Genomic DNA, 11,489 nt, shown 5'->3' with positions numbered 1-11,489 from the left:
TCTTAAATTTAGTTGGCAAAGACCACATTTAGCTATAAGCATGAATTTAGTCTTCCATGTAGAAATGAGATACTAAACTAAAAAAAGTAGTTTCCTATTGTTTGAAAACACAAGTTTAAGAAGAGGACTGTAAAAATGCATATTTTTTAAGGAAAGAATTGACTGTACAAGAGTACTCCCCTTTTACAGTATTCCTTTTTACTTCATATGCAGGTTATTGGTTATGCTGTAGGATTTAACTGTCACAGCACTAAAAGGCAACTATTTAGGGAAGAGGCTGAAAAAGGAAAAAGGAACATACGTAAGGCAATAGTTCCTTTAGGTACAATAAGCATAATAGTGTTTTAGGAAGACAAGATAAAAATAACTCAAGGCTAGCTTGGTTCTCACTGAATAAAAACAATGGGCTAAATACTGAGCTCTTCTGTTAATCTAATAATCAGTGCCTTGGTCATCATTCCGGATAACCTCTGGGTAGTCATCTTGGTACTGGCCATGATATTCATCTGAGTATTCTGCCTGAAAATGACTGATTTCCGACCCACTGGTTCCTGTTCCTTGACTTCCATTGTGAATGACAGGTTCTGTGGGAGCAGCACAGTATTTGGGATCATACAGTTGCCACCCAAGGCCACACACACTCATTCCTTTCTGGGAAGCAACTTTGTTGGTACCCATCTGTAGGGAAATTGTGGAGTTCTCCATGGGTTGTAACGTTAGCTTCTGATCGTAGATATCTTTTCGGGTACCCAGTGCTAACATCCCTGCCTGGCTGCCTCCTTTGTTGGTGCCCATTTGTAGGATAACTGTGGTCTGATCAAAAGGTTTGTCAGTTTGCATCTTGGGATCATAAAGGTGCCTTCTCATCCCATAGGCCGTCATACCTGCTTGACTGGTGCCATTTGTTGGTTCCCATCTGCAAACTAATTACACTTTGGCCAGCTTTTAATTTTCCTTCATCAAAATGTCTTGTTTGTTTTTCTGCATACTTATCTCCAATGTCAATGGTTGTATGGAATCCTTTTGTTTTGGCCACACCTGCTAGGGCCACCAACTAGTCTGAACCTCATGTTTCCATTCTCAAAAAGATCATTTCCTTCAAATACATCACGTGGCTTAATATGTCCTGTGGCTTAATGCCGTAAGCCTGAATAGCTTTAATAAATTTGCTGATATTCTCCACCTGAGGCCAGTTTAATGAGGACTCATTGACCTTCTTCACTGAGCCTGGCTGTAGCTTGTTCATGAGTTCACAGAGATTAATGCCATCTTTCACACTCAGCTAGAAGTTGGTGCCAGTGCTCATGCCTGTCACCTCTTCTATCCAATTGTGGAGATCTTCTTCTGCCTAGTGATCATAGTTGGAAGCTATCTGGTTCTTGACCTCAGCCGAGAGCCCATAGGAAGGGCCCTTGTTGAAGTGGGTCATGATGATTTGGGTGGCAGGAAGAGGCTGAGTCGCGGGAATTGGCTAGTCTGGGGGATTCCCACACTTGGCTTCCCTGCTCCTGGCCCCAAGGAGTGGCCTAACCACAAGATGTTCAGAGCTCGCTCCCCTGGGTGGTGCAGGAGTTGCTGGGACGTGGCGGCCGAATGCGGGTGGTGCCTAGGCTACTGTAAGTACTACCTCACAGTACGCGGCTTGTAGTACTACCTCGTAGTACTCGGCTATGAGTACTACCTCAGCTAATTGGCTACGAGTATTACTGTGGAACACCGGAAGTGCCTCGGCTCCTCTGCTGCCTTGGCTACGAGGTCCCGCAGAGGTTCCCGTTCTGCTCCAGAGTCCCACACGAACTATATATATGAAAATGTTTTAAGTATTTAATGGAGCTAAATCCTCTTGTACAGAAGGGGGAACTGAGACATGATGAGATATTAAAACAGGTTAATGTCTATGTTTTAGTGTGCTAGCACAGAAGAAAGAACCATAAACAGAATTCATATGTACCATGAGGAAACATTTGATTGAAAGTAACTACAACAACAAATATAATTTAGCACTGATGAAGGGATGTGCAACTGACCCTGGATCTGGGCAGACATTGGATGGGGCCCCACAGTCACTTGCCAGAAGCCTGAGTCACTGATTGGGGTATTTGGCCTTCTGGAAGGCTCTAGCACATGCAGTTGACTCCCCCATTCGGTCCTTTGGTAGTACTACTCAAGCATAGCCTTAGGACCAGAACCCATCCCTGCATCTGTCTGGGAGGCACACAAACACTGTCACCCTCAGTTAGGGGTGAGCAGTAGACAGGGATCAGGATCTGCTTAATAGATGGCATGAACCATACTCATAGACAAGCCTAGGACAAGCAACCTCTGGCACCTGGAGCACCCATATTTTCTTATTCTAGGACTCCCCTGCTGCTCGGTAGAACTCGCAAGATCCCCAGAGATGAGGCTCAGGTGACCCCATCTGGTCTATCTTCTCCCTGCCCCCACTACATATACATATGCATACATACACACATACACATGAAGCCAGACAGCACAACCTGCAGCTTCCAACTGTGCCCTCTGCCTTCCTGGTGTTAAAATTAAATACAAAAGAAACTAGACCCCAAAATTCCCTAAGCAGTCAAAATCATTTAAGCCAGATAAGTGAAACCTAGTTTTTCGTGCAAAACAAGTGAAACACAACTTGGGCTGCCTTTTAGGCTGCTTCTCATAAATGCCTTCTATAATCATAAAAGAACAGTCATCTTCGTAAGAAAGGTATAAGAGAGTAAATTTTAACCAATTCATTGCCATCTGGGAACCACCAGTGTAATAACCAATCATTATAAAGTGAAACAACTTCCTCATTTTCACTTTATAAGCCATCTTATAATATCATGCCTCTAAGCTTCATAGCAGTCTTTGAATTTAAAAGCTCCCAGTTGGACAGGTGTTCTTATATGAACAAACAAACAAAGCTTTAACCAAGAAGGGATTTCACTGATTAATACAACAAAGTCTGAGGGCAAATTTGATCCTTAGCAGAGATACTCAGCTGATGTCATCAGAAATGAGTTCCTCTCTACTTTTACATTCTCCGTCTTTTGACTTTATTCTCAGGTTTTACACGCTGGCAGCATGGCTGCCAACTAGGTCAGGGTTGTCTTCTCCCAAGTTCAAGAGCGGTTAAAAATGTGGTATTTCTCTCATGATACCTCTTGCAAAAGCCTCATTGGCTTCAGTTGGGTCACCGAACCATTCACTTTAACTAGGTTATTAGAAATTATGGCCAGAACTAAGTCCCTCGGATGCCGTGAGTGTAGGGATGATTAGGGACTACAACTCCACCTGCACAAGGCTGAAGAGGAAAATAGAAGGACTGTTTCAGAAGGCTGAATACATGCTAACTATTCAAATAAAAACAAAGATGTCCACTTCAGCCTCTTTCATCTTGTCCACGTCTTACCTACTGGCCTAGAGCCACAAATTGACCTTGAGGCTCTGAAATTTAAATTCACAGTTATGTGTATGTGTGTGTTAGGTGTTCAGTCATGTTTGACTCTTTGAGACCTCATGGACTGTAGGCCACCAGGCTCCTCTATCTATGGGATTCTCCAGGTAAGAATACGGGAGCGGGTAGCCATTCCCTTCTCTACAGGATCTTCCTGACTTAAGGATTGAACCCAGGTCTCCTGCATTGCAAAGGGATTCTTTATCATTTGAGCCACCAGGGAAGTTTTTTTGTGTATAGTAAGCTCCATAATGATCCCCTCCCCCCAGATATAACCAGGTCTGGATTCGTGAGAGCTGTGAATGTTTTCTTATATGCAAAAAAATGTGCTTTGCTATTATGAGTAAGTTAAGACTCTTGAGATGGAGAGATTATCCCAGTTACCTCAGTGAATCCTAAATTCAATCACAAGTGTCCTTATAAAAGGGACTTGAATCCATAAACTGTTTTGGTGAGGGCAACCCAATCCTAGTTCCTTTCCTCATCTCTCATTCTCTCCTCATCACTATCTGTCAAGGATTGACTCCATAGCTGAGTAACACAGTTCCCAGAAAGAAAGCCTCAAGCAGATCAGGAAGACAGGCAATCACTAAAAATATAATCCTTGCCCTGGGTCCAAGTGCTCCGTCTGCCCCCCTCACAAGGGGGCAGAGAAATGGTCCTTCCTTGTTACTAGCTCTGGATTCACAGACCTTTCTCAGATGAGAAGAGAGCAGATTTTTCACACTCTCCCACCCATCACTGTTGCCAAGACATGACACAGTGGGACTGTATTTCAGGGGCAACAGAGGCAGTTCAGAGGCTGCTTACAAGGCAAGCAACAGGAAATGAGCCCAAGGATGAGAGTCAGTTATATCCCAGGAGAATCTGACAATAGAATAGCAATGTTCCCAGAGCATAAGGATGTGAGAGATTAAATGAAGAATCTCTTCAAGGGTCAAAGGGTCAAGGGAGATAGTCAAGGGTGAGGAATTCACAGCTTCTCAACCACAATCAAGAGACATCCTGAGAGCCAGCAAGCTAGGAAACTCCCAAAAATCTAAACAGAAATCTAAACAGTCTAGTGACTCAGAGTTCAAAGAATGCTCCCTTCTACCCTGAAGATTCAGCAAAGCCATATCTTATAGAACCTCTTGCTGAGAAGTTAAAACTGTCATTGGAAGTTCAACTGTACAGCCAGTCATCAGTCATATCTTTGAAGAGACCCCTGCTTTAATCTCCCTGGGATTTGGCAGTTTCCCAGATTGCTGTATGCCCACGTGGAGGACAGTAGGAGTACTGATGAAACTAGGAGCCCTGGATTCCTCAGTTTCAGGCCTCCTGGAGGAGCCAGGACAATTTAGAGGCAACTGATAAAAGGGAGGCCACAGGAGACCCGAATCAGGAGAGCATCAGGATAATGATGTAAGATTGAGATCTTTCTATACCAAGACTGAAGAGACACCCTGCCCAGTGCGTGCAGTCAGTCAACAGGGCACCTCATGTAAAGTTGTATTATTGTGTCCCCGTACCCAGCAGGAAGAACAGACTCCTCCAAGAGGTAATTTCTAAAGAAAGAGGCATGCGTTTCAGTAACTTAGTTGCATGAATAACTGTCAAAGGGCAAAAAGGTTCTTTGCACAAAGGAGTCCCAGCTGAAAGCAGAGCTGTCTTGCTAGATAGAGGGGAATTGAACTGCAGGAACATGAGGCCTTCAGGGATCTTACCATGGAATAGAAATTGGGATTAGATGTTGACCTCATGCATGAGAGGAAAGTTAGTTCAGGAGGGAACTTCAGGCACAAGCCAAGAAGTAACTGGATGTTTCTATAATGAGCGGAATCCTTTCCACTTAAGCAAAGCTGGGGTTCTGCCTTCTGTTTTGCTCTGGAGAGAGATATTCTCTCTACCTTCCAAGGCTATTCACCATTCAAATATCCTTGAAAAGATGATCTGGAATATTTAAGTCTGGGTCTTGATATAAGAGATGCAGAAACATGAGAGCCACATGAAAACATGGGCAAAACCCTCTTTGACATAAATCACAGCAGGATCCTCTATGACCCAGAGTAATGGAAACAAAAGTAAAAATAAACAAACGGGACCTAATGAAAAGCTTTTGCACAATGAAGGAAACTATAAGCAAGGTGAAAAGACAGCCTTCAGAATGGGAGAAAATAATAGCAAATGAAGCAACTGACAAAGAATTAATCTTAAAAATATACAAGTAGCTCACGCAGCTCAATACCAGAAAAATAAACAATCCAATCAAAAAATGGCCAAAGAACTAAACAATCACTTCTCCAAAGAAGACATACAGATGGCTAACAAACACATGAAAAGATGCTCAACATCACTCATTATCAGAGAAATGAAAATCAAAAACACAATGAGGTAACATCTCATCTGGTCAGAATGGCTGCTACCAAAAAGTCTATAAACAATAAATGCTGGAGAGGGTGTGGAGAAAAGGGAACCCTCTTACTGTTGGTGGGAATGCAAACTAGTACAGCCACTATGAACAGTGTGGAGATCCCTTAAGAAACTGGAAATAGAACTGCCTTATGACCCAGCAATCCCACTGCTGGGCATACAAACCGAGGAAACCAGAACTGAAAGAGACACGTGTACCCCAATGTTCATCACAGCACTATTTACAATAGGTAGGATATAGAAGCAACCTAGATGTCCATCAGCAGACGAATGGATAAGAAAGCTGTGGTACATATACACAATGGAATATTACTCAGCTATTAAAAAGCATGCATTTGAATCAGTTCTAATGAGGTGGATGAAATTGGAACCTACTACACAGAGTGAAGTAAGTCAGAAAGAAAAACACCGATACAGTATATTAACGCATATATATGGAATTTAGAAAGATGGTAACGATAACCCTATATGCAAGATATCAGAAGAGACACAGAGATAAAGAAGACTTTTGGACTCTGTTGGAGAAGGCGAGGGTGGGATGATTTGAGGGAATAGCATTGAAACATGTACATTACCATATGTGAAATAGATCGCCAGTCCAGGTTCAATGCATGAGACAGGGCGCTCAGAGCCAGTGCACAGGGACGACCCTGAGGGATGGGATGGGGAAGGAGGTGGGAAGGGGTTTCAGGATGGGGGACACATGTACATCTGTGGCTGATTTGTGTCAATGTATGGCAAAAACCACTACAGTACTGTAAAGTAATTAGCCTCCAATTAAAATAAATAAATAATTTTTTTTTAAAAGAAAGCTGTCTTCCAACCATAGTGGGAAATCAACCTTTGTCTTATATCTCTTTCAACTTGATACTTCATTTTTATTTAGTCATGCAGTAGAATTAGAAGCATGCAATTATATAGATTGATTAAATACTTTTCAAGTAGTCCCTTTAAATGAATATTCTTTTGATTATTATTGAATGTAACACTTTAAATGGATTCACCTAAGAATTTTACTTTACTTTGTGTGAATTCTGTCCATGTCCTTTGTTATTTACCAATTCACTATTAGGCTAGAATGTGCTACTACTTGGCCTTAAAACTACAAATGATAAACCTTAAGAATAAGGGCAAGTGCTGGCTGAAGTTGACCTGGATAGGTCTAGCCATTGCTGTTGACAAGGTTCTGGAATAAGGGCCCTACCTATCCATACCCACTCAATTCCTTCACCTATCTAAAATCCAAGGACTCAGCATCTCCCTTCACCCAATTTTAGACAAGAATTGACTATAAAAATACACATATATCCAGATGCCAGTAAATATGAAATACTTCCATAGTTTTTACAAAAATAGTCAAAGACCAAAGGAAGTGAAAAGTTTCTGTGGTTTAGAATAGTTTATATAACTAACCAAGAATATGCAGTGGAATTTCTAAAAAGAAATAGATTATCATATAGAACAGAATTTTCCTTCACAAATAATACAGCTAAGGTATATTTTTCAACTAAATTATTGTATAGAAAGTCCCCATGAAGTTAATGATCTATACATTATATTGTTTTGGTATTGGAATACTATTTAACTAAGGAAATTTTCCTTTATTTTTGTGGTTCAAAAATCCAAACAACACAAAAGGTACATAGTAAAGAAGCTCCCTCTGAATCTTGTCCCTATATAGTCTATAGGTTTATTCATTTCCTGTGCATCTTTATCAAACATATCAGGCATATTTTCTTATTTTTCTCCTTCCTTTCATAAAAGATATATACATTGTTCTGTCCTTCACTTTTTATATTTAAAATCATATCTTGAGATTGTTCTATATTGGAATATAGAGTTTTTCTTCATATTTTTGTACCATTTGTAATAATTATTTGACCTATACCCTTTAATGGACACTTGTATCATTTCTTATTGTTGCTGTTCAGTCGCTAAATCATGTCTGACTCTTTGCCACCCCATGGACTGCAGTACTCCAGGCTTCCCTGTCCTTCACCACCTCCTGGAGCTTGCTCAAACTCATGTCCATTGAGTCTGTGATGCCATCCAACCATTTTGCCCTTCATCATCCCCTTCTCCTCCTGCCTTAATCTTTCCCAGCATCAGGGTCTTTTCTAATGAGTCAACTCTTCGTATCAGGTGGCCAAAGTATTGGATGGAGTTTCAGCTTCAGCATCAGTCTTTCCAATGAGTGTTCAGGATTGATTTCCTTTAGAACTGACTGGTTTGATCTCTGTGCTGTTCAAGGGACTCTCGAGATTCTTCTCCAGCACCACAATTCAAAAGTATCAATTCTTCAGCCCTCAGTCTTCTTTATGGTCCAACTTTCACATCCATACATGTCTACTGGAAAAACCATAGCTTTGAATATATGGACCTTTGCTGGCAAAGTAACATCTCTGCTTTTTAATATGCTGTCTAGGTTTGTCATGGAGAGGGCAATGGCACCCCACTCCAGTACTCTTGCCTGGAAAATCCCATGGATGGAGGAGCCTAATAGGCTGCAGTCCATGGGGTTGCAAAGAGTCGGACACGACTGAGCGACTTCACTTTCACTTTTCACTTTCATGCATTGGAGAAGGAAATGGCAACCCACTCCAGTGTTCTTGCCTGGAGAATCCCAGGGACGGGGGAGCCTGGTGGGCTGCCGTCTCTGGGGTCGCACAGAGTCAGACACGACTGAAGCGACTTAGCAGCAGCAGGTTTGTCATATTCAACTTTGCAGAATTCCACAGTCATGTTTTCAAAGATATACATTGCCTAATAATATATTGTAATACTTGAAATTCTATTATATGTTAAATTTAGATGGTTGTCACTTCAAAGCATTTGGTCAACATGGTGATTGATGATATCTTTGATAGCTTTGGTAAATATACTTGGAAAATTTATACCACAAAGCAGATACTCTCAGATAACTAGGGGTTGACAACGTGTTACAAGTCCTATATGTAGCAATTCAGCAGTGTCTGTGCAAGTTGGAAACACTTTGATTCAGCCATTTGATTTCTGTTGACTTCACTTCTTTCTAGGTTTGTCATAGCTTTTCTTTCAAGGAGCAAGCATCTTTTAATTGCATGGCTGCAGTCACCATCTGCAGTGATTTTGGAGCCCAAGAAAATAAAATCTGTCACTGTTTCCATTGTTTCCCTATCTAGTTGCCATGAAGTGATGGGACCAGATGCCATGTTCTTAGTCTTTTGAATGTTGAGCTTTAAGCCAGCTTTTTCTCCCTCCTCTTTCACCTTCATCAGGAGGCTCTTCAGTTCCTCTTTGTTTTCTGCCATAAAGGTGCTGTCATCTACACTGTACCGTTTCTAAGTTTATACTGTTTCAAATAGTGTGTTAATATATATATGCATATACTACACATACAATATATTGAATATATTGTATATATATGATATAGACTATGTATACAATATATACAATATATTATTGTATATGGCAATATACAATGACACAATTTGTATTTGTTCTATCATATATGTACAACGTAAATTCCCAGAAATCAGAAGGCTGAATCAAAGGGTTTCCAACTTGCACAGACACTGCTGAGTTGCTACAAAAAAGACTTGTGACACTTTGTAAACCCCTAGTTATCTGAGAGTATCTGTTTTGTGGTATAAATTTTCCAAGTATATTTACCAAACCTATCAAAGGTATCATTAATCAAACCATGTTGACCAAATGGTTTGAAGTGATAACTATCTAGATTTAACATATAATAGAATTTAAAGTATTAGAATATATTATTAAGCAATGTACATCTTTGAAAACATGACTATGGAAATCTGCCAAGTGGTCAAAAATAAAGTTTAAACACTACAGGAGATTATTAAGTATCTGTCAAATGATTAACAAGAATTTTATTATCATTGCTATAGAAGATAATCTTCTGTATGTCAATAACTGAGATTATGTTTTCCTAAATTTTATCAACTAATGAGGGAAAAATAAATTTACTCCTGATTAGAAACTTCATTCAGAAAATTCTAACCATAAAGGAAGATAAAATAGGTTCCTATTTATTTAGAATAGGAAAGTAGTTCAAACAGCAGGGTTTAAATTGAAGTAGTCCTGGGTTTGAATGCCAGTGCTGTTGCCTACTGTGGTCAGTTCTTCTTTCCCTCTCTCTCCTTGCCATGCCCCCATGCGGGCAGAGAACACTTCCCTGATGACTGACTTTGGCTTGACCTGTGACTTGCCATGACCCTGGAATGGAAATTCAAGTGACAGTATGCCAGTCCCCGTTATGTAATCTTTTCCCTTTGGACTTCTTCCTTCCCCCATGAGAACAGCTTGCCTCAGAGAGTGGATCTTTATTTCAGAATGAAAAAATACTCAGAGAAGGCTTGAATCCAACTAATAGTCTGAAGCCAGGCCCAGCTGAACCCAAACAAGCCTGGTCAAAGAAGTTTGTACCAATTTATCTACAGATATATGAGATTTTCAGGATTTTTTGTTTGTTTGGGATTTTTTTTTTTTCTGCTGCTGCGAAAGCTGACCAATACATCTACTAATTATAACTTCATAAAGATTCCTCAAACTCTACATCACCATTTTCTTATCTGTGAAGTGAAAATAATAATAATGCTTAATTTACCGAGTTTTCAGGATTAAAAGCAATAATGTAGGTAAAGCATTTAGCCTGGGAAGCCAAGAAAGTACCCTTGCCTTTCTGCCTTGTGAGAGTAGAGTGAGCAGATAACTATGAATGAGGCAATGGGGCTCTCATTTCACCAGACCATCAGTGGGCTAGCACCATGATCTTGGACTTCTTAGTCTCCAGAATTGTGAGAAATAAATGTTTATTGCTGCTACTGCTGCTGCTAAGTCACTTCAGTTGTGTCCGACTCTGTGCAACCCCATAGATGGCAGCCCACCAGGCTCCCCCATCCCTGGGATTCTCCAGGCAAGAATACTGGAGTGGGTTGCCATTTCCTTCTCCAATGCATGCAAGTGAAAAGTGAAAAGTGAAAGTGAAGTCGCTCAGTCGTGTCCGACTCTTAGCAAACCCATAGACTGCAGCCCAACAGGCTCCTCCATCCATGGGATTTTCCAGGCAAGAGTACTGGAGTGGGGTGCCATTACCTTCTAAATAAAAAGTGAAAGTCGCTCAGTCATGTCCAACTCTTTGCAACGCCATGGACTATATAGTCCATGGAATTCTCCAGGCCAGAAGACTGGAGTGGATAGCTATTCCCTTCTTCAGGGGATCTTCCCAACCCAGGGATTGAACCCCAGGTCTCCCACATTGCAGGCAATTCTTTGCCAGCTGAGCCACAAAGGAAGCCCTTATATTTATAACCACCCAGGTTATGGTGCTTTTGTTACAGGACCACAAATAGAACTAAAAGAGGCATCTTTTTTTTTTTTTTTTTAATGTATTAGTCTTAGACCTTGATTAAATATACACTCCATCCTTCTTTTATACATGTGTGGGTGTGCATGCTATATGCTGTGCTTAGTCTCTCAGTCATGTCCAGCTCTTTGCAACCCCATGGACTATAGCTCACCAGGCTCCTCTGTCCATGGGGATTCTCCAGGCAAGAATACTGGAGTAGGTGGCCATGCCCACCTCCAGGGGATCTTCCCAACTCAGAGACTGAACTGAGGTCTC

At 41.0% G+C, this 11,489-nt stretch overlaps 1 pseudogene; it reads right to left on the bottom strand.

Annotated features, from left to right (window-relative positions):
• Positions 1-432: 432 nt before the first annotated feature.
• Positions 433-1,472, bottom strand: LOC525239 (calponin-3-like; annotated as a pseudogene).
• Between the last annotated feature and the right edge of the window lie 10,017 nt (positions 1,473-11,489).

This window comes from Bos taurus, chromosome 8 (genome assembly GCF_002263795.3).
Source record: "Bos taurus isolate L1 Dominette 01449 registration number 42190680 breed Hereford chromosome 8, ARS-UCD2.0, whole genome shotgun sequence".
In the NCBI taxonomy this organism is placed as follows: Eukaryota; Metazoa; Chordata; class Mammalia; order Artiodactyla; family Bovidae; genus Bos; species Bos taurus.
The sequence above is the reverse complement of the archived record's forward strand: the minus strand, read 5'-3'. Positions and strand labels throughout refer to the sequence as shown.